Source organism: Marmota flaviventris, chromosome 16 (assembly GCF_047511675.1).
Source record: "Marmota flaviventris isolate mMarFla1 chromosome 16, mMarFla1.hap1, whole genome shotgun sequence".
NCBI lineage: Eukaryota > Metazoa > Chordata > Mammalia > Rodentia > Sciuridae > Marmota > Marmota flaviventris.
Window position 1 is genome coordinate 13106965 of NC_092513.1, and position 23506 is coordinate 13130470.

At 45.1% G+C, this 23506-nt stretch overlaps 1 protein-coding gene and 1 long non-coding RNA gene across 2 annotated transcripts in view; one reads left to right on the plus strand and one right to left on the minus strand.

Annotated features, from left to right (window-relative positions):
• Positions 1 to 23506, plus strand: part of Bcl2 (BCL2 apoptosis regulator) — a 168444-nt gene that overhangs the window by 84603 nt on the left and 60335 nt on the right. The gene's annotated exons all lie outside the window — the stretch shown is intronic.
• On the minus strand, positions 16869 to 19369 carry LOC117794794 (uncharacterized). Its single transcript, XR_004618661.2, has 3 exons — positions 19282 to 19369; positions 18748 to 18905; positions 16869 to 17210 (listed from the first exon to the last, which is right to left on the minus strand). It is a non-coding gene; the product is annotated as an uncharacterized lncRNA (long non-coding RNA).

A 23506-nucleotide genomic window follows, 5' to 3' on the forward strand; every position in this document is an offset into this window, starting at 1 on the left:
TTCTTATCTGAGTTGATACATGGCATCTGCCAGTGTGGGAACCCCCTCTCCAGAGACCAAACTCGAGGGATGACCAGAGGAGTGGAGGCTGCTGCAGGGCAGGGCTGAAGACAGGACCTTTGGTCCAGCGGCCTCCCTGGTTCTTTAGCAACTTTGGATCCACTCCTGTTTTCTCGACTCTTCCTCCCCCACCTGAGCTCCAGAGGCGACGGGTGCTGTCCCCTTCTGAGCGGCTGCTGGTCGTCTCACCTTCCCTGCTCCTGGCTAGGATTCAGCTTCCTGTGGCCTCTGCTAGTTCTATTAAGACTTGCCCGTCTTCTAAATCCTTGTCACTCTTGTCCCTCTGCCATTTCTCTTTGTACTCGTGGGCCTGTATCTTTGAAAAGGTCACCTTCCTTAGTTGTGGTGACGTGTCAGGTGAAACCAGTACCAGATAGGGTGCGTTCAGTTCTCCATTCTAACTTGCGTGTCCTAGGGTTGCATTTTGGTTTGATTTCCTGGAATCTGTGTTCTAGTCCCCTGCTGGTCTGTTTTGGGTTGCTCTGCTCTCTAAGCTTTCCACTGAGTTATTTATAGGAGTTCTGTTCTCTGTTTTTCCTAATCTGCTTACCCTTTGCTTTTCTTTCTCATTTAATCCGATTTTTCCATTATGGCTTTTAGCTTTTCTTTGATCATTGCAATACTGGTAAGCAACCTATTTGGTAGTCCACCTCGGATTGTTGTTGCTCCAGTTCTTAGGATTTAATTGTTAAGTTTTCCTCTCTGCGATTGACCCTCATGGTAGTGTGTGTGTGTGTGTGTGAGGGTTTATGTGTGTTGGTACGTTCATCTTCACAGAGATTAATCTCTATGGGAAACTTGTAAGTCCTGAGTGGTGGAATTGTCTCTACCTGGTGGCCACATATTTGTTTTTTCTGGAGGTCTAAAGATGCTGGGGTTGTGCTTATGCCAACTTCTTGTCACGGGATCCCATATCCTGATACACAGGCAGGAGGAACTGTGATCCTACAGCTGAATATGGTCAGGGCTTGGGTTTCCCAAAGGCACTCTGCACCTTGGGGAGGAGGGCATCTCCTGTTCCTGTCTGTGGATTGCTAGGCAGTGTTTTTAGTCTTCCTGTCATGGAGCCTTTTTGAGGCTTTCAGATTTATGGAAGGGGCTCAGTTCTAGCCCCACTTCCTCCGGCAGGGCCAAGGTCATGTCCCTGCATGGGCATTAGAATCTAACCACTCTCCCCAGAGCTCCAGGGTTGTGTGGGTCTGAAATCCCCTGAACACCGTGGAGTCAGCTTTCTGCTAAAGCTCTGGCTTGGTTTTTATCTTCATCCTGCTACCTAGGCTATTCTCTTCTCCTTCCCTATGCCTCCTTCCCTCCCACCCTCCCTTCCTTTTTTCCTTCATCCCTTTTCTCCAAGTTAAGGTCTATGATATTTCTTGAAAATTTCACTATTTCGAGGTGGGATGGGACCCACAGGATCAACCCTGTGTTTGCCATTTTGTTTGAAGTGAACCCTCAGGTCTACTTTTGAGCTAAAACTAAAACATATTAAACTAAACCTGGAACTGACTTTGAAGGCTCATAGATTGTTGAAATCAAAAGATTCCTATAAACCAGTTAGTCCAGTCCCAGCCTAAGAAAGCATGAGGCCAAAAGCTAGCTGTTGAAGCCACTTGCCCTCAGAAACATGGCCAGTGACTAGAAAGCTGGGGACAACTCAAAAGGGGGTCTCTGTTTCTCAGCACCTCACAAGCAGGAGCGCCGTCATCTAGCAGCAAGCTCTTGTCTGGTCTCCAAGACACTCTGATTCGATGGTTGTAGATCCTGAAATCACTGCGACATTTTGGAAAAGCCACCAAGACTATTTGAGCTTTTTTTTGTTTTATTTCTCTGTTCTGCAATACAGTGGAATAACACTTGTAACATCCTAAGAAGTGGTTTATTTTGTCTCAATTTTGTTTGTTTTCTACTTTTATTAATTTATTTTCCCAAGAAAAATATCTTTTCTTCTCCTTTCTGCCTTTCCTCCTCCCTGAAGGCCCTGGTAAGGATTCCTGACCTTTCAGAAACCTTCTGAACACAGAAGCCTGTGGAGTCCCCTGCCAACTCACTCTGAAAGGATCACTGAGCCACTGAATTGCCGCCATGTCATGATCTTACGTGATCCTCTTTAGTGGAATGCACATGTACTTTATCTCCCTAACAAGACCGGGTGCTAATTTGCAGGCACCATGGCTGGAGTATCTGTTCCAATACCCCCAGTGTTTTTCTGTTGATTAGTCGATGAAGAAACAACCTAGAGGAAATATGTTCTTTTAGATAGAGCCTAGGCTGGGTGTCTGGCCTTTCTTCTGCTCCAAGCTGAACTGGGCAAACCATCATTCCTTCATGAGAAGCTATCAAGTGGTCATATAATTCACCAAACTGGGACAGTTTTGAGAGCAAAAGAGAGCACTATTAATAGTTTTTCAGGGACAACAGGTGTGAATGGGGACTTTCCCTGGCAAGCTGGGGCATATGGTCACCTTATGTTTTAGATCACCTTGAGCTCTTCAGAAAAAAAACTGCACAGCTGCTCTCTAGATACTAATCTTCTAAACAAAAAAGAATTATCATCCCTTACGCAAGTTTTCATCCACCATCCCAACTTCAAAGGTAGTACTTTTTTTAGTCTTTCCAGATAATTCCTGCTTTCTCAGCTACTTTCAAGGCTTTAAATGCTTGTAACTAAAGCAAAAGTAAAGATTATGGAGTTTAGGATTAGGACTGTTAGATGCAGAATGTCTTTATTCTCAGTCTCAACTCACTCTCTGTCCCACAGGGAAAGAGGAGCCTGGATTTCCAGAGTTCCAAGCCATCTTTTGTTGGGAGTTTGGGAAAGCAGAGGCTGTAACCTTAGTACCCAGCGAGGTGAATGACTGATGATCCACAAGACGGGGTTATGTCCTCATGATAATGGTGTGTTTGGTGGCTCAGCATGGTGAGGGGGGTAGGTCTTTATAAGACGCGTTGTAAACTCTGTTGCTTCCCAGCTCCTTCGCCTCTGCAGCACCTGCCGAAGTACTTTGGACGTGGTAAGCACTTCATGAATACCGGATACCTTGTCACTCCGAGGTACACTTGGAAGATGGTGGTGGCTGGTCAGTTCCTGATCAGTGCTGTAACTGCCATCCTGCCTGGGCTCGTGGAGTACTGCCGTAGCGGGAGCCTGGTGCTGAATGTGAAGGAAAGTAGGATCTGCAGTCCAAAGACAGCTTCAAGCTGAAAGCAACAGAAGCTTAGGAGGCTGAGAGAAAGAACCATCACTTCTGACTTGGGGGATTTAGGTGGCCGATGTGCTAAGTTTGAAGAGTTGGATTTTTCTCTGGGACAGAGGAGAGAGAAGCCCATTGCACACAGTGGCATGAGCAAAAACCCACCAGAGTGGAACTGCCTGGCATGTTTGCAACTGGAAGTTCTGTGTGTTTGGAAGATAAGACTGCATAGGTGGCAGGACTAGGAAGGAGAGGTCTTTTAATGTCGGAGGAAGGAGCCTGGTTACCTTGTGTAGACATGGAATCACATAAAAGTTTAGGTGAGTGCTGTGATGTCAGCCAAGTCACGCTTTAGAGTGAGAACAGGAACAGCGCGACCAGGTCTGAAGAGGCGTTGGTGTTCTGGAGAGGTACAAAGGCAGGGACCACAAAGGAGGAGCTAGATGTGAGATCAGAGTTGCAGGGGATTGGATGGAGAGCTGCAGTGGGCAGAAGCACCCAGTGTGACACCAAGAGACTGAGTGCAGGGTGCTGGGTAGATGCTCAGGCTCTGAGTGACACGGAGAGGAGCAGAAGGCCAGCAGCCTGGACACTTGATTTCTGGGGAGGCTCACGGAGAGATGAAACGAAATAGAATATGGGAGAATCCTGAACAGCACTTTGCATCAAGTAGGTGTTCAATAAACGACAAGTTGAAAGAAAGGGGGGAAGGAGCTCTGCCCTCTGCCCATTTTCTACAGCCAGGGAAGACCAGCAGGTCTTATGAGATCCTGTTAATTTCATGTTAATTGATTATACAAACAGGAGGGGATGCAGGGAGGAGGAAAGATAAGAAGTTGGTTGGTGTCAGAGAAGGAGAGGAGCTTTGAGCCAAACTGGTAGGAAGAGGGAGAACTAGGTTGGTGACCAGGTCATGTGGAGACTGCGGGTGTAGTAGTGGCAAAGACGAGACCGGACACAACACCCAGGGAAGGAAGAGGAGGCTGCCACGGGACATTGGAGGTGGTTTTCGTGTGTGAAGCAATGTCCCATGTGGACTCTGAAGCTCATCTGAAGGAGGACGATGCTTGCCCTCTGACCAATCTACCCCAGAGCAATCAGGAGAATCCTGCTTCTCTCAGAAAATGAGCCCGCTTCTCCTAATGCTTTCTAACCATGGAAACAATAGCAGACAGTCCTTTCTGTGTTTGGAAGCCGCCGCTTTGGTGTTTCTGGGGAGCCACTTCGGGATGACGCTTAACTGGCTCTTTTATTGGAAGTTCCGTCCAGTATTTTGTCTCACAAAATGCCTGTTGGTTTCTTTGTCTCCGTCTTTGATTATTTGGTAAACATTTGAGTTCCGTGATTACATGGTATTTAGATGAATGCATGAGTTGCATTACTAAAATTGTTTGCCTTCAGTAACATGACATCAGCTTCAGGAATGCCAGAGGCATAAACAGTTTATTCAGTTAAACTACCTTGGTTAGAACATCTGAGAGAGGGAAGGCGCAAGATGTGGTGGTTGGCACGGTGTCAGGTCCTGAAGTTGGGGGTTCTTGGAAGCCACCTCCTGCCGCCCTCCTCAGCAGGATGCCACCATCCTCTCTGAACTCTTCTAAGGAAGGCAGGTTCCCAGAATGTGCCAACAGTCAGACAAAAGCAAACCACAACCAAAGGGAAACATTTGCATTCATTTCTCCAAACACTGATGGACCTGTTAGGTTGACTACCATATGAAATGAATTGAGCCAGAAATTACCTGGGAATATTTTTATTTGATCTACAAATCCTAATGTGTGATGAAGGCCATGCTTTTCAAAAAGGCACATGTTTTGTGTGGATCAAATCTTCATGCTTCATCTAAATGTATATTTTTTCTCCATTTTTTGGTGGCTTCCACCATTTAGTTTGTCTTTTCCCTGGGGTATTACACCTTTATGTGGGTTTCAAGATGTAGCTGTATTTAGAGACTCAATGTTAAAAATGAGCCAGTCTCTACAGCAATTACAATTCTCTGTAATTTTTGGATCCAGTTGACTGATGTCGGCACTGGCTATTTTCGCAGGCATCCATATCGACTTAACAAAGGGTCTGAGACTTGGGGGTTCTTCTGTCTCAGTGTGTCACTCATTCATTCTTTTATTTAGAAACCTTTCAAGACCAACTAGATCCTGTTCCAAGTGCACTGTTTCTCCTTTATTTGGGACCCTTATCAACTTACACCCACACCACTGGGTTTTACTGTCTTCTCCTGGGGGCCTCTGTAGATTAGTATCTAAAACATCTCTTTGATGATTACCTGATCCCACTTAAAGCTCTTCGCTGCATTATTATTTACATCATACTTTTGTTCTGTTGACAAAAGCAAGACATGCTTTGATTATATATATATATATATATATATATATATATATATATATATATATATATATATTTATTTATTTTAGAAAATCTGAAAAAGAAGAGAAAACATCACTCACTCAGCCCATTGCCAAACACACGGCCCCACTACTACACCTCAATAAGCTCCATGCCCCATTTCCCTCCGGTCCCCCCAGCACTTGGAACCTTCAAGTTGGTCTGTCTCTAACCTGGCTTTAAGCCTCTCCCTGCCTGTGTCTGCCCAGGGCCCCCACATTGCCCTGCAGAGCATCTTCACTCTCCCCCGCCACCGTTTTTTTTTTTTTTTTTTTTTTATAAATAATGCTTGTGGTTGTAACTATTTCATTAAAGTACATATAAGGATAAAAGAATAAAGGAATACTTATTTTAAAAACATCTCACCACCCTGAAAAGGGACCTTTGGGGACCATCCTGTCAGCATCTGTTCCCACACATAAATCCACACACACATGTGATTTTCCAAGTGGTTTCTATGGCCAGCACCTTCTTTCATTGTGCACCTTTCTCCCTCCCTCCGCCCACTCTCTTCTTCTTCCCCCTCCCTCCCTCTTTCTACCCTAATCCCAGATTTCTAGTGTCACAGTCCTATATCTATCCTATCATGCTTTACTCTTCGCACAGCACACGCCTTTTAGACATAGTTTGGTAGCTAGAAATATAGATACTTTCAGAAGTTTGCATATGATTTGTGTCACATTTTATGAAAAGTCAGATTGGATCAGATGCCCCTTTCTGCCTCTTTATTCTCACTAAACAATACACGTTGTTGAAATCCTTCTAGTTATCTGCCTGGACTACGTACTATTCCTTGGTTGATGGCAGCAGTTTTTAAGAATGTCAATGTGTGTGATTTTTGTTTGCCCTGTGAATTGCCAACAACTTGCTAAGATTAAAACACATTGGAGGAAAATCAAAGAATTTAATAACTTGGAGTACATTAAAATTTAAAACTTCTGTAGAAATAATGATGAATAATAAGAGCAAAAGCAGAGCCACTGGAAAAAATAAACAGAAAGGTTGATATAAATATGTCAAAAAAAAAAAAAAGCAATAAGAGAAACACTGGGATTCTGATCAGACAGTTGGCCAAATTACATGAGAAGGAGTCCACAAATGTGAACGTAGATTTGGTTAATAAACTGAGAAGCCTGCTCCAACTCACTAATTATCAAAGGAATGCAGATGAAACTAAACAAGACTTTTTTCTATTGGAAAATATTTTAAAACTAATACCAAACCTAGCATGTTTTGTGGTAGACATCCCCGTGATCATATGGGCCTGAGATGACTTGATCAAGGATGATATATATTTTTAAATTGAGGTAGATATTTTCCACACTGCAGTGCTATGGAAATTTCTATCTCCACCAGCAGTTCACACAAGTACCTCTTTTTGCATCCTGCCAAGAAGCAGGGCCTTTAAATTTCAGGCAAGGACAGGATCTCTTGTCCCCTGAAATGAAAATATCAAGACAAACACAGTTGAGGGTGGGGGGTCACAGTAAGACCCTTCCAAACACACAGGAAAGAGAAGTGATCTGGTTTACTAGAGTTGGGTTCTGGGGAAGTGTTATTTATAAATACAGACCCTACGGCCTGAAGGGTGATTTTATTTTTAGGGTGATTTTTTTATAACCTGATATTATTTAGTTAGTGTATCAGCTAAAAATTTTCCTCTTGGCTTTAATTTGCTTCTTTATAATTTTCGTCAAAAGTTCATAAAGGGGAAATCCCATCTCATAGGACTTTTGAACATTTGAGTCTGCTTTGAAATCACCCCGATGGATGGGTGCTGTCAAGGTGGGAGCCAACTGAGCGTTCCCATGAACATGGTTTATGGTTTTACAGCTTTTAAAACAGCTGCCCGTGTGGAAGGGCTGGGTTTTCCGGCCATCTCCTGGTCTGCATGGGGATCTTCGTCTCCGCTTCTCCCCTCTTCCTGAGAGTCACAGACCACCACTTCATTTGAGTTCCCTCATCTGTACAAGTGGTTCTGCTCTGGGTCCTTCTCACTGTCTTCCTTCCTCGTCCCTCCGTCCCCTCCTTTCCACTTTGCTAAGCTTTCCTGCAGAGTCCTCTGCAGCCACAGAGATAGCATTTGGGGGGCAGCAAGCCCTGTCTCCCAGATCATTTTGGCTGCCACCTTAAGGTCACTGACCTGCCCTAGATATTTCCACTCCTGCTTTTTTCTATTGATAGGCTTTCCACCCTTCAGAAATGCTTCTCCCAGTCTCCTTTTAGTTTTTCTTTTTCTTTTTTTATGTGACATTGTTTGGGGACCTTCAGATCCCTGAGGGCCTGAGGCTTCCTTGTACTTCGAGGTAGACCACATAGATTCTATCAGTCAGAGGACTCAGACAGACCAGCCTGTTCTGCAAAAGGATGTGGCAGTCAGCGTCCCTGCTGGTGACAACCTCTGGATCACCGTGGGGCCACTGAGGTGTGAAGGTGCACATGGGGAAACCCAGAATGCCACTTCGTCACTCTTACTGTATTCTCAGTGTCAGGGAAAGTCCTGCGTAGGATGCTGGTCTTCACTCCCTGATTCCGAATTCACTCACATCTGTGGATTAGCTGAAGCCGACATCATTTTGGTGGAGTGTGTGTGGTTTCGTGTGTACGACCCGACTGAACACAGTAGCTCTGTGGTTTGTGCTTTACTGAGAACTGCTTTTTTTTCCTTCCTTTTCTAAGAAAATGCTAGTTTCCTAAACTAAAGTCTTTTTTGTGAGTTCGTGAAACAGGGAGGGGTTTCGTGGGAGGACCCGTTGGTGACAACAAGATCAAACCATCCCCGGATTCAGGTGACATGAATACAGATCATATTGACTAAAATAGTATTAAGCACGTGATGCTGGCATGTGACCTGTGACTATGGGTCAAGGAAAGCACCTGAGTGTCTACAACTGGCTGCAAATGGAAGAGATTTGCCTGTTTTGCTGTTTTTGCACTTTTTACAAACATTGTTATTTGAGAATCTGAAACCAACTTTTATAGTTTGGGGAGGGAGAGCGGCATCTGCAGCCAGCCTGGGTCTGCTTCCCTGCTTTTCATTTCCCCTCTCATTATCTTCAGGAAACCCAGCTTGCAGCCAGGTTAGTGCAGGGCTCCAGCACCTGGTCCTAACCAGGAGCAAGGCATACCTTTGGGGACAGGTATGTTAATAAAGCTGAACTTTCCACGTGTTCTCTGTCTGCCTCTCCCGTACTCCGTTCCTGAAATCCTTTCTCTACTTTTTCACCCTCATGTAAAAGTAGCAATCTTTATTTGAGAAAGCTTGTCATTCTGACCTAAGGTACCCAGGTTCCAATTGTGGACTGTGGCCACTTATTACCTGGACAGCTATTCTCTAGCTTTGGTTTTCTGATCTAGAATGAGGCGCCCTATTTCATGTGTGTTGGAAACATCATAACTTCCTTCCTTTCTCCCTTTCTTTAGGACACACTCAGAATTCAAAACTAGCAAACACAGTATCTTGTGGGCCTCTTGGAAGCTGCCCCTAGTGATAGACAATAACTAGAAATACCACATATCACTACTGTATTCATTAACACCACCCCCCACAGAGCTAAAAAGGAACTATCTGATTACATCTCTGATGAAACGTGACTGTGGTCTGATAAAACCTGTGCAAGGACCAGGAAAATCATAGATGACATGGGTTCTGACTTCCATGATTGACGGCATTATGCTGGGGGCACCGGAGAGATGCCTCTCATGGTGCCACTGGCAAACGTGTCACGAGCTGTGTGGAAGCCAGCTTGCAGGCAGGTCAGTGCAGGGCCAAAGGCTGTGCTCTTTGACATTCAGGAGAAAAAGAACCACATATACTGTTGTCAGAGGCCATGCCACCGTACATGTCAGAAGCACTAAGTTGAGGCCAGACCTCCTTCCCCATCAAAATAAAATGTACAAAGTAAGGGGTGACTACCCAAACCGCACTGCTCCCCCAAAGGGAATCCACGTAGAAAAGTCTGTACTTTAAAGTACAGATGGCCGAAAGCTGGCAATGAACGATGCCACACAGGCTTTGTGGGCTCAGAACACAGGAGAAGATTTGAGTGAAGAGAAAACAAGACCAGCTTGTCTCGAGTGGCAGTTTTCTGTGGGTTTTGGAAGTATGTGAAGAAATGACAACTGGACAGATTGAGGGCAGAAAGTGAGAACAGAGCGGCATTTGGGTGTAAGATGTGGTATTTGGCGGGCGAAATGCAGTAGGGAGAGGGCTGGAGGAGTTGGAAGTGGGTCTGAGAACAATCGGATCACAGTGAGGCTGGAGAGTGCGGGTTACAGGACCGCAGGAGGAGCTGTGCCCAGGGCAGGCCAAGAACCAACTGCTGGGTCCAGGATGGAGACGGAGTTGAAAGCCCAGATCACCCTATGAGTGGCAGGAAAGGAAAAAAAAAAAAAAAAAAAACTGGAAGGAAAGCAGAAGGCTTATGGGCAAGATAAGCTCATTCTTAGACATATGACTGAACCGATCTCAGATAAAACTCTATCTTTAATCCAGTGTCTTTCATTAGCCAGAAGTTCAGTTTCTTTGAATTTCATTCATAAAGCAATACAGATTTAAATTAATATATTGGTTCTGCTCTTGGAATTGAGGATAGACACTCATTGCTGATTATAATTCTGCAAATTAAAGAAGTTTCGACAAAGCACATTAGGAAAGTATAATGTGGGAATGAAATTTAAAACTAATGATAAGATAATAGGGACTCAGTGCTAACCTTACATTCACTATGTTGCAAGGAATCAAAGATTATTCGTCCTTGGACCTGTAGACCACCCCGCGCCCCTCCCCCAGGCTGTAACCACAGGGGTGAGCTGCCAGGGCTGCCCACCAGGGCCAGGGCTGCCCAACAGGGCTTTATTACATTTGTCTTCTGTCCCCATACCTCTTGCCCTTTCTCTGAACAGTCCAGGTCCTTCCAGCACCTTCACGGTCTCACTTCACTAATCACAAGTGCACTGACCTAGAACGTGACCTTTGTTTCTGCTGCTCTTTGGTTGGCATTTTCTGCCCCCCCCACCCCCGTTTTTAAACTTCTTCAAACTGGATTATGTCTTCTTAGTCCGTGTCTTGACTTCCTGGTCCCCTTCTCACCACATTCCACCACTCTAGAGGTCTTCTGCATATCCAGGGTCCCAGTGAAACTGCTGTCCTGGACAGGAATTATGTGCCAATTTTAGTGGACATCCAAGGCACAGGGGTTGACTCTTTTTTTTTTTTTTTTTTTTTTTTGCAGCGATTGGAATTAGGGAAACACCTCTCTCTCAAACTTCTGGCTTCTATCTTGCAAGCCCAGTTCTTCCTGGGCTTTTCTTTATTCTCCCACTCAGGGAAATGCAGACATTGGCCTCACCTCAGTCCATGCATTCTTTGCTGGGACCTCTCACCCACTCCCTCTAGTCCTTTCCACTGTGATGCAAGTTGTTCCAAGATCCTCCTCTCCCGGCCAGACATTTCTCCCATGCCCCTCCCATATTTCCAGCTCTGCTGATCACACAACACGAACAACACAGCGCCATTTCCAACCAAGCTCTGCCTCTTCCTCCTCCAAACTAGCTAGCCCTTCCCCTCATCTTTGGCTCCATCTTCCCACTTTCTTCTGTATCCAAACTCTCCCTCGCACTTTGTCTCCTCCATTTCCAACTCCGTCTCATGGAATTTCTAGGAGTGAAATAGATGAGCAGGCTGCTAAATTCTCACTTCATCTGTACAAGCAGAAAACACTGAGGTCAAGAGAACCAAAGTCTGGGGCTGGAGATGTGGCTCAAGCGGTAGCGCGCTCGCCTGGCATGCGTGCAGCCCGGGTTCGATCCTCAGCACCACATGCAAACAAAGATGTTGTGTCCACCGAAAACTGAAAAATAAATATTAAAATTCTCTCTCTCTCTCTCTTAAAAAAAAAAAAAGAGAACCAAAGTCTGACTTAACCACAGTCAAGTCACAGCACCTCCATCAATTCCCCAGCAAGCCAGTTTACAGACCCAGAAACCCTCTGAATGAAAAGGAGACCAGGTCTCTTTGAGGAAGGACCCCACCATGCTGCCAGAAATGTGTACTGTACATCTCTCTCCCAACCTCCGACAAAGGGACCTATGGCTTTTTTTTACCAAGGTGACTGTGCACTGGGAAAAAGGAAAATTTCAGGCCATTTGGGGACTTCTAGACACTGAAATGAATAATCCAGGAGACACAGTTCATCACCGTGACCCATCCATCAGAGCTGGAGCTTATAGAAGTCAGTGATTACCAGAATTTTATTTCCATTTTTGCATCCATTTCCATAGATTCTGTGTGGGCCAACATGGCTGCAGTGGCTTCCTGCACATTATTCTGTCGAAAGCACCTCTTGGATATTTATGTTTCCTGGCTCAAAACCTCCACTGATGCCCAGTTACCAGGCAAAGGCAGCCTCCCTTAGCTTCCGTGAGAAGGCCTCTTCAAAGAACCCTTCCTCTCTCTCTAGCCCTTGTGAACAGATCCTCAACCCAAAACCCCATCCACCCTCCTGCCCCCAGAAGTACCATCCCCTGAGCTGAGACCCTTTCCCTCTTCTCATTCTTTCTTTCACCTCCACTGTTCCTTGGCCTGGAACAGCCAAGGAAATGAGAAAAAAAAATGGAGACGATTACTTCACAGTGTTGGTAGGCAGGGACTCTTTCTATGGATGGGTCGTTAACAGTCTCCATAAACAAAAGATTGCCTTGTTTATACCTGCTTCTCGGAGTCAGCGTTGCTTAAATCTGCTTAAGGTGAAGTGAGTGCTTTGTGTTTGAGAAAATCATATGGGAGGCACAGAAATACGAAATGTTCACTTTGTTTAACATGTAAGTGTATTCCACAACAGGTGGCCTCCCAGCTCCCACAAATAAAACAAAATCAGTTGACTCAAACCTATCAGAGAACAGAGAGGAATAAGGCCAGGTGGTTGGATCAGGAGCAGATGGGGAATGTTTACTTAGAGCTTCGTTTCTTCTCATTAAGTGTCCCTCTAATCAAGTACCTTCTCTCAGACTTAAGCAAACTTCCAGTGTCTGTGAATAGACTTTATTTAAAAAAACAGGTATATTCCCATGTCAGTTTCTCCTTTTTTCCAAAGTCAAGGGTAGAACACCCATATGGTGTTCATGGACACCTGTGCTACCTTCAGTATTCCAAGTTTCCATTCAAACTTATATTTGAAGTCTCCAAATTTTTCAGTCAAATAAAAATAGCATAGAAATTAAACTGAAAATATTATACATCCTAGGAATTTATATACACACACACACACACTAAACTAGGCAGAATCAGCCACAGTGGTCTGTGAGGACTTAGTACAGTTGAAGCGGAACTTCCAGGTGACCAGGCTCACACCTGCCTGGCCCTTGCGCCAGGCAGTCTGGAAGGTTTGGTCTTCAGGAAGCGCTGCAGTTCTCTGTGGGCCCTGGTGTGTCTTTGAATTCTTCTCCTTCGGCATCACGACTCTTGCTGGTTTTCTTCCCATTGCTCTGACTACTGCATTTCCATGTCTTACAGCAAACTTTTATGAAGCTTATAGGGGGAAGACTAAGGGCCCTTTCTCTCTTGAGACCACACACCCTCAGTTTCCCCTCTTGCCCATATGCTCGACAGGTCCGCTGACCCTTTCTTCTGGGCTGTCTCCCTGGTTGTCTCCCATGGCTGTTAACCTCGTGTTGTTAATCCCGCCAGGGTGCCAAGGCTGCCGTTGGATGGCGCTGTTGAGGGTGCCAGGGTGGATGCAGTTCTGCATATGTACTGAGCTCCGTGGGGTAGAGATGCGGCCACAGGCATGCAGATGACCCAACAGCCTTACCCTTTCACGGGATCAGACGTGGAGACAGAGAACACTAATAGACGAGGAAGAGAGCGTAAGGCCCAGTGAGAAAGGTGCAGCTTCAAAGGAAGTGAAGATTTCCAGTGAGAGTCGTCAAACCTTTGAGATGAGCTATGGAGAAAGCTTGTGGTCTCCTCTTGCCTAGAAATGCTAAAGTCGCAGCAGACTCCTTGCGGTGGCTGAGTGGTTGTTCTGCAGAGGCTGGAGATGGGTGTGGGAGCCTGCTGGCTCCTCTTTCCCATGTCCACGTATCTGGATTGCTTGGCTTCTTTATGGGGGTGGGGATGGGAGGGTCTGCTTATTCCAAAGCACAGAATTTAAGTTTGTTACTTAGAAGACATCTTCTTTTCCTTTTATCAAATGTTGTTGTTTTGTAGCAGAGGAGCTTGATTCGCATGTCTCCTTCCATGGCATTCAGGCTCAGCTTTCAGAAGATTAGCCCTCCCCACAGTTCACAGTGCGTTTGTGAGAGAAGCGAGGCCCTGATCGCAGCGAGCGCCAGCCTTTTCCTGAATGAGGGGCATGCAGCGCGTGTGGACGGGCCAGGCTCGGCTGCTAAAGACTGTGTAGAACTCGCCAGCACGGTGATGCCAGAATGTTTTTCTTCCTTTCCTTTAGCAAACACACTTTGAGCACTTACTCTGCAGTGTGCTCGTGTGGCTGAAATTCAAAGTTGCCCGAGTTACAGTCCCTGCTTTGAAGGCACGGACCATCCAGGAGAGCAGATAAGTACGTGTCCGGTTAACCCTGAGCGCCGTAGAGAAAGGGTTGTTCTGTTTGAAGGAAGCCTGCTTGTTAGGAAGGTCGGCCTCAGGGGCATCATGATCATCCACTTGAAACTCGGCTCTTTCAAGCTTTGGCATTTCTTTCTATTGTGGATCTTGTTCTTCATTTTTTCAAAATTTGATCTGAGCAGGTGATGTGTCCTCATGGTTCATATACGGAAGCAATTTAGAAAGGTGGGTCTCCCCCTCATCTCCATCCCTGTTTACTTAACTCACTGTCCAGTTCTCCTAATCCTACCTGACTTACTACCTCCTTCCTCCACTGATACAGGTGACCGTGTGTGTTTCTCAATTCCCCGAGGACATGGCCAGTATCTCTTCATGCACAAAAAGCAGCATAGAGCTTGTCCAGTTCATCACTCAGCTTGTTAATTGAACACTGCCTCTTGAGCATCTTGAGATGGCTGTGTCAGTGCCTAGCAGAGATCCTTCCCCTTTCTTCCTAGGCAGTGTCTATTATCTTCGTGGTATTTCAATGCTAATGTCACATTGGTTAAAAACGGGTCACAGGGCCAACCCCAGAGTCCACGTGGGAAGGAACGTCAGGTGGTGCCGTATATGGGGGGTCATGATGTAACTGTCCACCACACATGGTGTGAGCAACCAGCCCTCACTGATGGACACCTGGTTATTTCCAATCTTTTGATACTGCAGATAAGGCTCCAATATAAAACCTTGTCCATAACTCAGTTCGTCTCTGAGCAGCATAGATTACTAGAAGACGCTGGACCAAAGGGCAAACGCCTTCTCAATTATCTGTTCTATTTCTGTGGTGACATTTCTCTGGTTATGTTAAGATTGTGCTCTTCTGTCATTTGTTTGGGAGTTTTGAATATGCAGAGTTTGGATAATAAATGCATATAAACTGAATTAGCTAGAAATTCACTTCTAAAATAACAAAAAATATGGAAAACTAGAATAGAAAAGTCAATAATTTTGAATAAAGTAACATATATATTATTTGAATAAATGTATGTGCATTATAACAAAGCTTTTCATTTCTTTGCAGCATAGAAGCACTTCATTTGCTCATAATATCTCACTTAATTCTCTGGCCAGTTCAATGAGTTGAAGGTGTAATTGGCTGCAGTGTGTGTGCATGCATGTGTGTATTCAAAGGCTTAGAGGATTACATGACTTACCCCAACTAGTAGGTTATAGCTAAGACATTTACCTGTGACAATAAACTTGATCTCCTCCCAATAACCACATCTCATTAATAGGGACTTGCATCTTGTCTCTGGCTTAGCTTCATATGACATAAGTTTACTCAACTTGTTAATTGCCACACCGGTACATCAGAATCACATATCTTCCAAGGAGGCCCTTTCTAAAAAGTTATAAGTAGTGATTCCTAATTTCTGAATACTAGTAGATATGCGTCGAATTTTCTCTTTCGAATGTGACCTCATTATCTAGGTTGAGAGCTCTGTCCCCCAAACTTAGTCAGCAGTCAGTCTGGACAGAGGAATTCTCTGGAAGCCCATGTGCTTGCTTTCAGCCCTCAGGAAGGCAGGGTGGTTTTTAAATGAATCCTGTCTTAGCCCCCCTGCAGTGGATGTGGAAAGTAGACTGTTGCTTTTTTTTTAGATTCACACTCAGACGTTTTCATAGGGGCTTGGTCACGGCAGAGTGGCCCCGCGTACAAACCACCCACTTCCCTGAGGCATGATTGATCGGCAAAGCTGCTCTGCTCAAGGGCAGCCTGTTTTCCTGCGCCTGGATGTTGACAGGTCCCACATGCACAGATTTTAAAACAGGTCGCTAGGCTGGCTGCAGGCTGCGGGCCAAGTCATTTGTTCTTGAGGGAGAAGAGAGGAGAAAGGATCCACTTAAGGGCAAGCTACAGGGATCACTCTATGTTCTAGAATTCCTGAAATGTGGCAGCCCGGGCCAGCACAGTCCCTGTCGAGTGAGGTCCTGCTGGTGTTGGCTGCTGAGAAAACATACTGGAGCGTGGCGAAGGGGAGGCGAGTTTGGGGACGTACAGCGGGGCCTGTGCACATGGGTGTGAGCTCCCTTGATTAAGGATGTCTAACCATTGAAGAGAGGCATAAGATTAAAGATGGAAATGCAATACCTAGTCAAAGTAGCCTATGACAGGAGTTTGGAAACACAGCCAGGCAATGACATCGTAAACAGGATGAGGTGCAGATCGTGTCTTTGCACGTCTGTCTGCTCCGTGGCATCTGGCGGAGTGTCTTGTGGAGGGGAGTCTGTGTAAATATTTAGTCGCGAAATGTTAGGGCTGGAAGTAACTTTAGAAAACATCTTGTCCGGGCCTCTCCATTTTGGAGATAAGTAAACTGAGGCACAGCCTCTGCTTGTTTTTGGAGGCAGAACAAGGTCCTCTAAGTCTAGGTGGAGTACTAAGTGAATGAGTTTGGAATACCCATGTGCTGAAGGCTTCGTCACCAGCCTGGGTGCTATTGGGAAGTGGTGGAACCTACAGGAGATGGGCCTAGTGGAAGGAAGTTAGGCCACTAGGTGTGTGACCTAGAATAAGACTTTGGGACCCTGCCCCCCACCTCCATGCTTCCTGGCCACCATGAGAAGAGACCTCCTCCTTCATGTGCTCCTGCCATGATGTTCTGTTATGTTTTTAGTTGTTGATGGACCTTTATTTTATTTATTTATATGCAGCGCTGAGAACCAGTGCCTCACACATGCCAGGCAAATGCACTACCTCTGGCCCCAGCCCCAGCCCACCCGCCGCAGAGTGGTCTTTAAGTACACTTTAGTAAGCTGGCGATCAGCAGCCCCAGCAGAATTGGGGAGGGCGGGGCGTCTCTGCTGCTCACTTGGTCTCTCTGCTCGATGCCCACTGACACAGAAGGTGCCTGCTTGAGGGAGCTTTGAGAGCAGCGGGCCCAGCCTCCTGTGTACGCTGTCACGTGGGGCGCCATCAGGCCTGTCATCTTAGGCCCTGAGTGTCCTGTTACCTGGGAAGGTAAAAGAAACTTCTGTGAGTCCCTTCAAAGATGCATGACAGGATCTGTTGTCCCAGAAAAATTTGACCCCTGACAAAAATAATGTCTAGAGGCTTTCCTCCCCAGGGTGTCAGGGTCAGATATCATTGCCCCTTCTGGGAAATCAGCTACCGTCCTGCCGGCCACTGAGAACATTCTAGAAGCCTTTTTATCAGCATCTAAAACAGTGCCTCACATTTGGTTTCCTGGGTCATAAAGAAAAGCCTGCAAATAATTCAGAGTGAGGATTCTGATGAAATGTGGGTTCTGCTGCACCCTGCGTGGTGTGGGAAGCTGAGTGACGCTGACTCTAAGAATACCGGTAGTGGTATCTATCTACATTCTAAGAATTGAGGGAGGTGAGGTTTATACAGCATGAAATCGCCCATCCTATCTGTGAGGCTTTCTGCAGAGCGAAGGCGAAAATAAACCCAAACAAACAAAACAGGAGCTTGTCTGAAAAGAGCGAGGCGGGACCCGGGGAGCAGCCGGGACCCTGAGCCCAACGGCCTGGAGAATGGTGTGTGGGAGGGGCGTGTGGTTGTTTTGGTTTGTGTGTTGTTTTGAGTTTTGGTTCTTACTGCTCTATTTACCCCTTGTGTGGTGGGACACTGGCAAAGTTTTCTTGAAGAAAAGGGGAGAGGAGATAAGTGATTCTGGCCCCCATACCACAGAAGTGGGATGAGTCCAGTTTTGACACGCCCATGAGAACCTGGGTGTGTGTGTGTGTGTGTGTGTGTGTGTCTGTGCATGCTTGTGTATGTCTGCATGTTAGTGCGTGTGTGCATTTGTGTGTGTGCTTAGGTGTCTGTACACTGTGTTTGTGTCAGTGTCTGTGTGTGCAAATGCAGCGTCTGTGCTCTTTGTGTATGTGCTTGCTGTGTGTGAGTGTATGTGCTCTGTGCGATAGCACATGCTCTGTGTTTGTGTCCATGTGTGCATGTCCATATCTGCATGTGCATGTCTGTGCGTTCGTGCCATGCTGTGCATGTGTGTGTGCTGTGTCTCTGTCAGTGCCTTAGTGTGAGTGGCACAGCCATGCCAACCCTTCCTTCCACATCTCTCTCCTTCTGCAACCTGCAGCTCCTTTGCTGTTAGGAAAGCAAACATAACTACTTTGTTGCAAAATAAAGACCAAATAACCTGCAAGCGCAAATGAAATCCACCTTATGATACAATATTAAAAAACATAGAAATTTTCCACGGAGAAAATTCCACACCACCCTGAGCTAGAAGAACAATAGAACCTGAGTGTTTTTGCTGGTTTGGTTTTCTGTTCTGCCTTCCACACCCATTTGCCAACCAACAAATGATCTCTCAGGCTGTACGCTTCACCTCTCCACAGCTGGCTGATAACGGTTTCCCTCTGAATTTAAAATATTTGGTGCTGACTGAGGATGAGGATGGGAGACTGACTAGTACCTCCCTCCACCTCCCTCCCTCTCTCTTCCTTCCTTCTTTCTTCTTTTCTTCTTCCTTCCTTCCTTCCTGCCTGTTTGTGATATTGCACCTGATTTACTTGCTGTGAACACACAAAAAGCCAGCTGTAGCGGTGGCGGATGCCTCCCACACAGGATTCCTCTCAGGTGGCCGCACCACAGCAACTTCACTGAGAACTCAGGGACAGTTTGGCTTCGGCTGCATCCTGCATGTTCCAGGTAGGACAAACTGCAGCAGAAGATGGGAAGAGAAGTAGCACAAGGCAGCGAGTCTCTAGGGGAAAGACACAGTGCCGAGCTCCTGACTTGCTCTCTGGAGCCCTGACAGCCGGGAGCAGGTATGAGCACTTTCCCATTTTCAGACAAAGCAACAGGCACTCAGAGAAAGGACACCACCCATCAAGGCTGCACGCACTAGGACGTGCTGGGGTGGCTTGAGCCAGGTTGGGCTCTGAAGGCCCGGCTCCTGGCATTCCAGCATCCTCACAAGGACCCAAGCCCATACTGCACATGGAAATCTATTTCAACCCACATAGATTTGGTGGCCATGTGTCAGCAAAGCCACAATTTAATCTATTTCAGGAAAACAGCATTTTTTTTCTCACCTGTGCATAAATCATCCTATTTTCTCTTCCAAGAAGTCAAAACCTGTGAAGAAGATAGATGTAAGAATTTTTTTTTAACCACTTCTGGTGGTGAGAGGCAGTTGGGGAGATGGAGGCTTGATGCTGAAGTGTTGGCATTTCTGAAATAGATTCATGATTAGAGGGAAAGAAGTTATAGCGTGGAATTAAGAAATTCAAGAAACTTGGGAAATCCAAGCAGAGGATCCACAGCGCTGTGATGTTTCCAGGTGTGGGAAACTGCCACTCTCTGCTTCCCCCTTTGTTATTTATTTTTAATTAACAAACAAAAATTGTATATAACAGCTTTTGTGTTTTGTCCTGTGTGATGAGGGCCGTGTTATCCTTTCTTGCTGCCCGAGTTAACTAAACATATTAACTGCGTGCGGTGTTCAGCTCTCATTAATTTTCCATAGACTCACTGGGCTTTGATCTTTTCATTTCAAAGCCAAAAAGACCATAGAGAGGGAGAAGCCACCTCGTTGAGTGCCCTCCTCCAGCGCGGGTGGTTCGGCCTGAAAGATGCCTGTCAATCAGGAAGCCAGTTTGAGTAAGCAAGCAATTAAATAACACAACCAAACTTTCCCCGTCCTCTTCTATCAATATTTAATTAGTATTGACTCTTCACTTGGCTAAATCTCATTTCAGAACCTGCACAAATGAACTTTTTCTGTGAGGGAACCTTTTAAAGTATACATTTGAAATATCCTTAAGCCTAAGAGAATCGTTTTTAAACAAGTTATGCATGGACTTCCTCTGACTCTGACATATTTCTTGAGTGATTTTCCTGAAAGATTCTTTGGTTCACTGAACACAAAAAACAAGCCATGTACCAGGCTTGATAGAGGTTGCAGGGACTGAGCAGTGTGGCATTTGTTCTAAGGAGCTCAGATCTACCAGAGGAAATAAAGCATTTTAACTAGTACCACAGGGTAACATAGAAAATTGTCCAGTGCTGTCGTTTTAATGCTGATTACTACATACCTCAAAGCTGGTTAAATTATAGTTTTATTGAACGTTAATGAACTCTTACTCCCCTCCTGCACAGAATTTTAAAAACCCTTTGCTTTCTCTGGGTTATAATTATGGTGACCACATTTTCCATACCAAAAATTAAGACACATGGTCTGACAAAGGATTCTTGTGCCACTGCTAGGTGTGAGACCACCCATAGTTACATTTTTTTTAAAGCAGGCATTTTTCAGCAGGCCCTATTAAAAAAATAGAGATTCATTAAATGGGCATGTTTTTTAGGCTTTTCATTAAAAGGCTATAATGCAAACAGTATTTTATTTTGTATCTGAATCAACATGTTATATCCTAAAGCCCTATTTTACAGCCTAAAGGTATGTGTTAGCCTATTCATAAAAACACACTGCTGCATGGAGTCATAATACCCACCATTATCCAGGTGGAATGAAAAGGTCCCAAGTGGTCTGCTCCAGGTCTTTAATTTTCCTTTTGAAGATAAAGCTCCTTATTTCACTTTCAAGGTTCAAGGTTTTTGAACCTTGCAAATGGTTGCCATTGAGGCGTGCCAGATGGGAGCAATTGCGAGCAGTTGTTCTTGAAAAGAGGGGGACGGGTGGCTTTTCCTTCTATTTTTCTCCCCCTCCTATCATCTGTGGTTTCCACACGTGTAATTGTTCAGGCCATCAAGGCCGCAGGGATGGAGACTGGCCAGGGCTGCTATATTCCAGGCAGGGGCTCTTGAACTAGGGGGGCCTTTGGGGTAAAACAACCTGTGTTGGTGATTCACAGACAATGAAACCAAGGCCACCAGGCCTGCCGGTGGGACAGCCAGCTCTAGATCCCCCGTTTTCTGACTCACATAGGTTTCTGTTCCCAAGCCAGAGTCACTCAGAGCCACTCTGGTCTGTTCCCAACCACTCTGATGTTTGGGGTAGCTCCTCAATAGGATTGTGTTATTCTAGAATAATGGAGTCAATGTATGGCTCAGCAGACTATCGTGGAAAACAAGTTGAAAAGCCTGGAGACTCTTGGTCCAGGTGGCTTCCCCAGGATGACTCAGCTGGCCTGAAGTTGAGTACAAGGAAAGAGTTATGTACTGTGCTTCCTACTCTCCTGGGGATCACTGGCCTCCTGCGGATCCAGCAGCAGTGGGACCAGACTTTTCCCACCCGTTGCTTTAATTGAGTTTATAGTACATTGTTGAGCTGTGTCTCTTTTTAATAGGTGGCTTTGATAAATTATTTTGTAAGGTGGCTGCATTATAGGTTGCTTATCTGAATGTACTTTTGAAATGTCTCTCTACCATTGAAGACATACCAGATGTTTCACCCAAGTGGCCTTCAAATTCAGCCTCGTTTCACTGTAACTTCCCATTCACTTGTTCATTTATTGCCTATTTATTGAGAAACTCCTATATGGCAGTCACTCAGTCACTTATCTGAGTGCTAAAGATACCACAATGAGCACAGAGAAAAAGTCCCCCACCCTTTGATGGCTCACATGCCATCAGATAGTATTGATAAATGGGCCAAAAAATTAAAAGGTAAAATTCTTAGCTTGCCATGAAGGTGGACTACCATGAAGCAGAAGGCTAAAGAAAAAGGAACTCACATTTATTGAATGTGACTCTGACATATGCTCTGTTGGATTTATCTCATTGAATCATCTCAACAACCCTTTGAAAGATGAATATGGTTATCTCTATTTTTTTAAAAAACGATAAGGAACCAAAATTTAAAAATATAGTGTATCTTGCTCGAGTTTGTACAAGTAAGGAAATCAGTCTACAGTGATCTTTTTAATACCATGCTAGATGTGACTGTATCATTTTATTTGCTGTATGGACCACCATATGATCATGAAAAGTTGGTGGAAGAACCTTAAGGCACATCTAAATTTTTTGCCAAAGATAATAATATACCTCAAGAAATTTCATGTCATTTTATGGATGAATGGATGAAGAAAATATGACACATATGTACAATAGAGTATTCAACCTTAAAAAAAAAGAAGGAAATCTTCCCTATGCAACAACATGATGAAACTTGAGGACATTATGCAAAATGAAATAAGCCAGTCCTTAAGACAGACACTGTATGATCCCACTTATGTGGGTTATCTCTAACAGTTATTTACACTCTTAAAAGTGTAAATAAAATGATTTTTATAGGGGGAATGGGTACTCACTATTCGTTGGTTCCGGATATATAGGATGAATAACTTCAAGAGATCAATAGAACCACATTGTGCCTACAATGAAGAGTATTGTATTGTGCACTTCGAAGTTTAAGAGAATATATCTCATGTTAATTGCTCTCATCACACACACAAAAGTGACATTTCTTTGGACATGTTTGAAACATCATTTTGAAGTGTAATCTAGTCCAGGTCCCCCTTACCAATGATGTAGATTTATCTAAGTTCTGAATAGCAGCAACCACTGTAGTGCACTCCAGTTTCATAACAAGCATCTCCCATAGAATACTTCACCCCAGATTAGCTATTTGATGACCACAATAGCATGTGCTTCTCAGATAACGTACGACCTTTTGTTTGGCTCAGAAGTTAGTGGTTGACTTTATTAAAAATAGGTGGTTAATGGTTGAGTGTGACCTTCATCATAGGGCACTTGAGTATTTGGGAGTTTTTCTCTTCACATCATGAAAATATAGCTGCAGAATCCATCACCCTTGTTTCTTCAAAATTCATTAAGAATATCAGAGATAGTTCCCCCTGTTTTTGTTTCTGGAATCAGTTACCCAGGAGATGTATGGAATCTGCCAGTGCTTGGGGCCTCAAACCCTTGTGCATGTCTAGAACACCAACAGTAGACGGGGGCAGTGCTTGGTGAGAGAGAGAGGCTTGCTGAGTCTGGATGCCAGACCAGATGGAGGAAGAAGGCCTTGCTGACTTAGGTCCCCACCACATTGGTACTGATGTAATAGTGAGTGAGTGCTACAGCTGTGATGTCACATGGTGATGTCATTTCAAGAGCATAGTAGCCATCGGCACATCCCAGAGCCTCGCTTGCTGGGTGAGGGGTACCAGGAGCTGCGTGTGCACCTCAGGCACCCTCCTACTCTCTTTGTCATCTCTTGAGTTTGGGATTTTTGCAGAAGAGTTATAGGAATCATGCTTTGCAATTGACCTTATCACTCCAGTGCTCCCCATTACCCTTAGGATAAAGTCCAGGCTCCTCAGTCTGACTTCCAGAGTCTCACAGGGCCTGATCCAC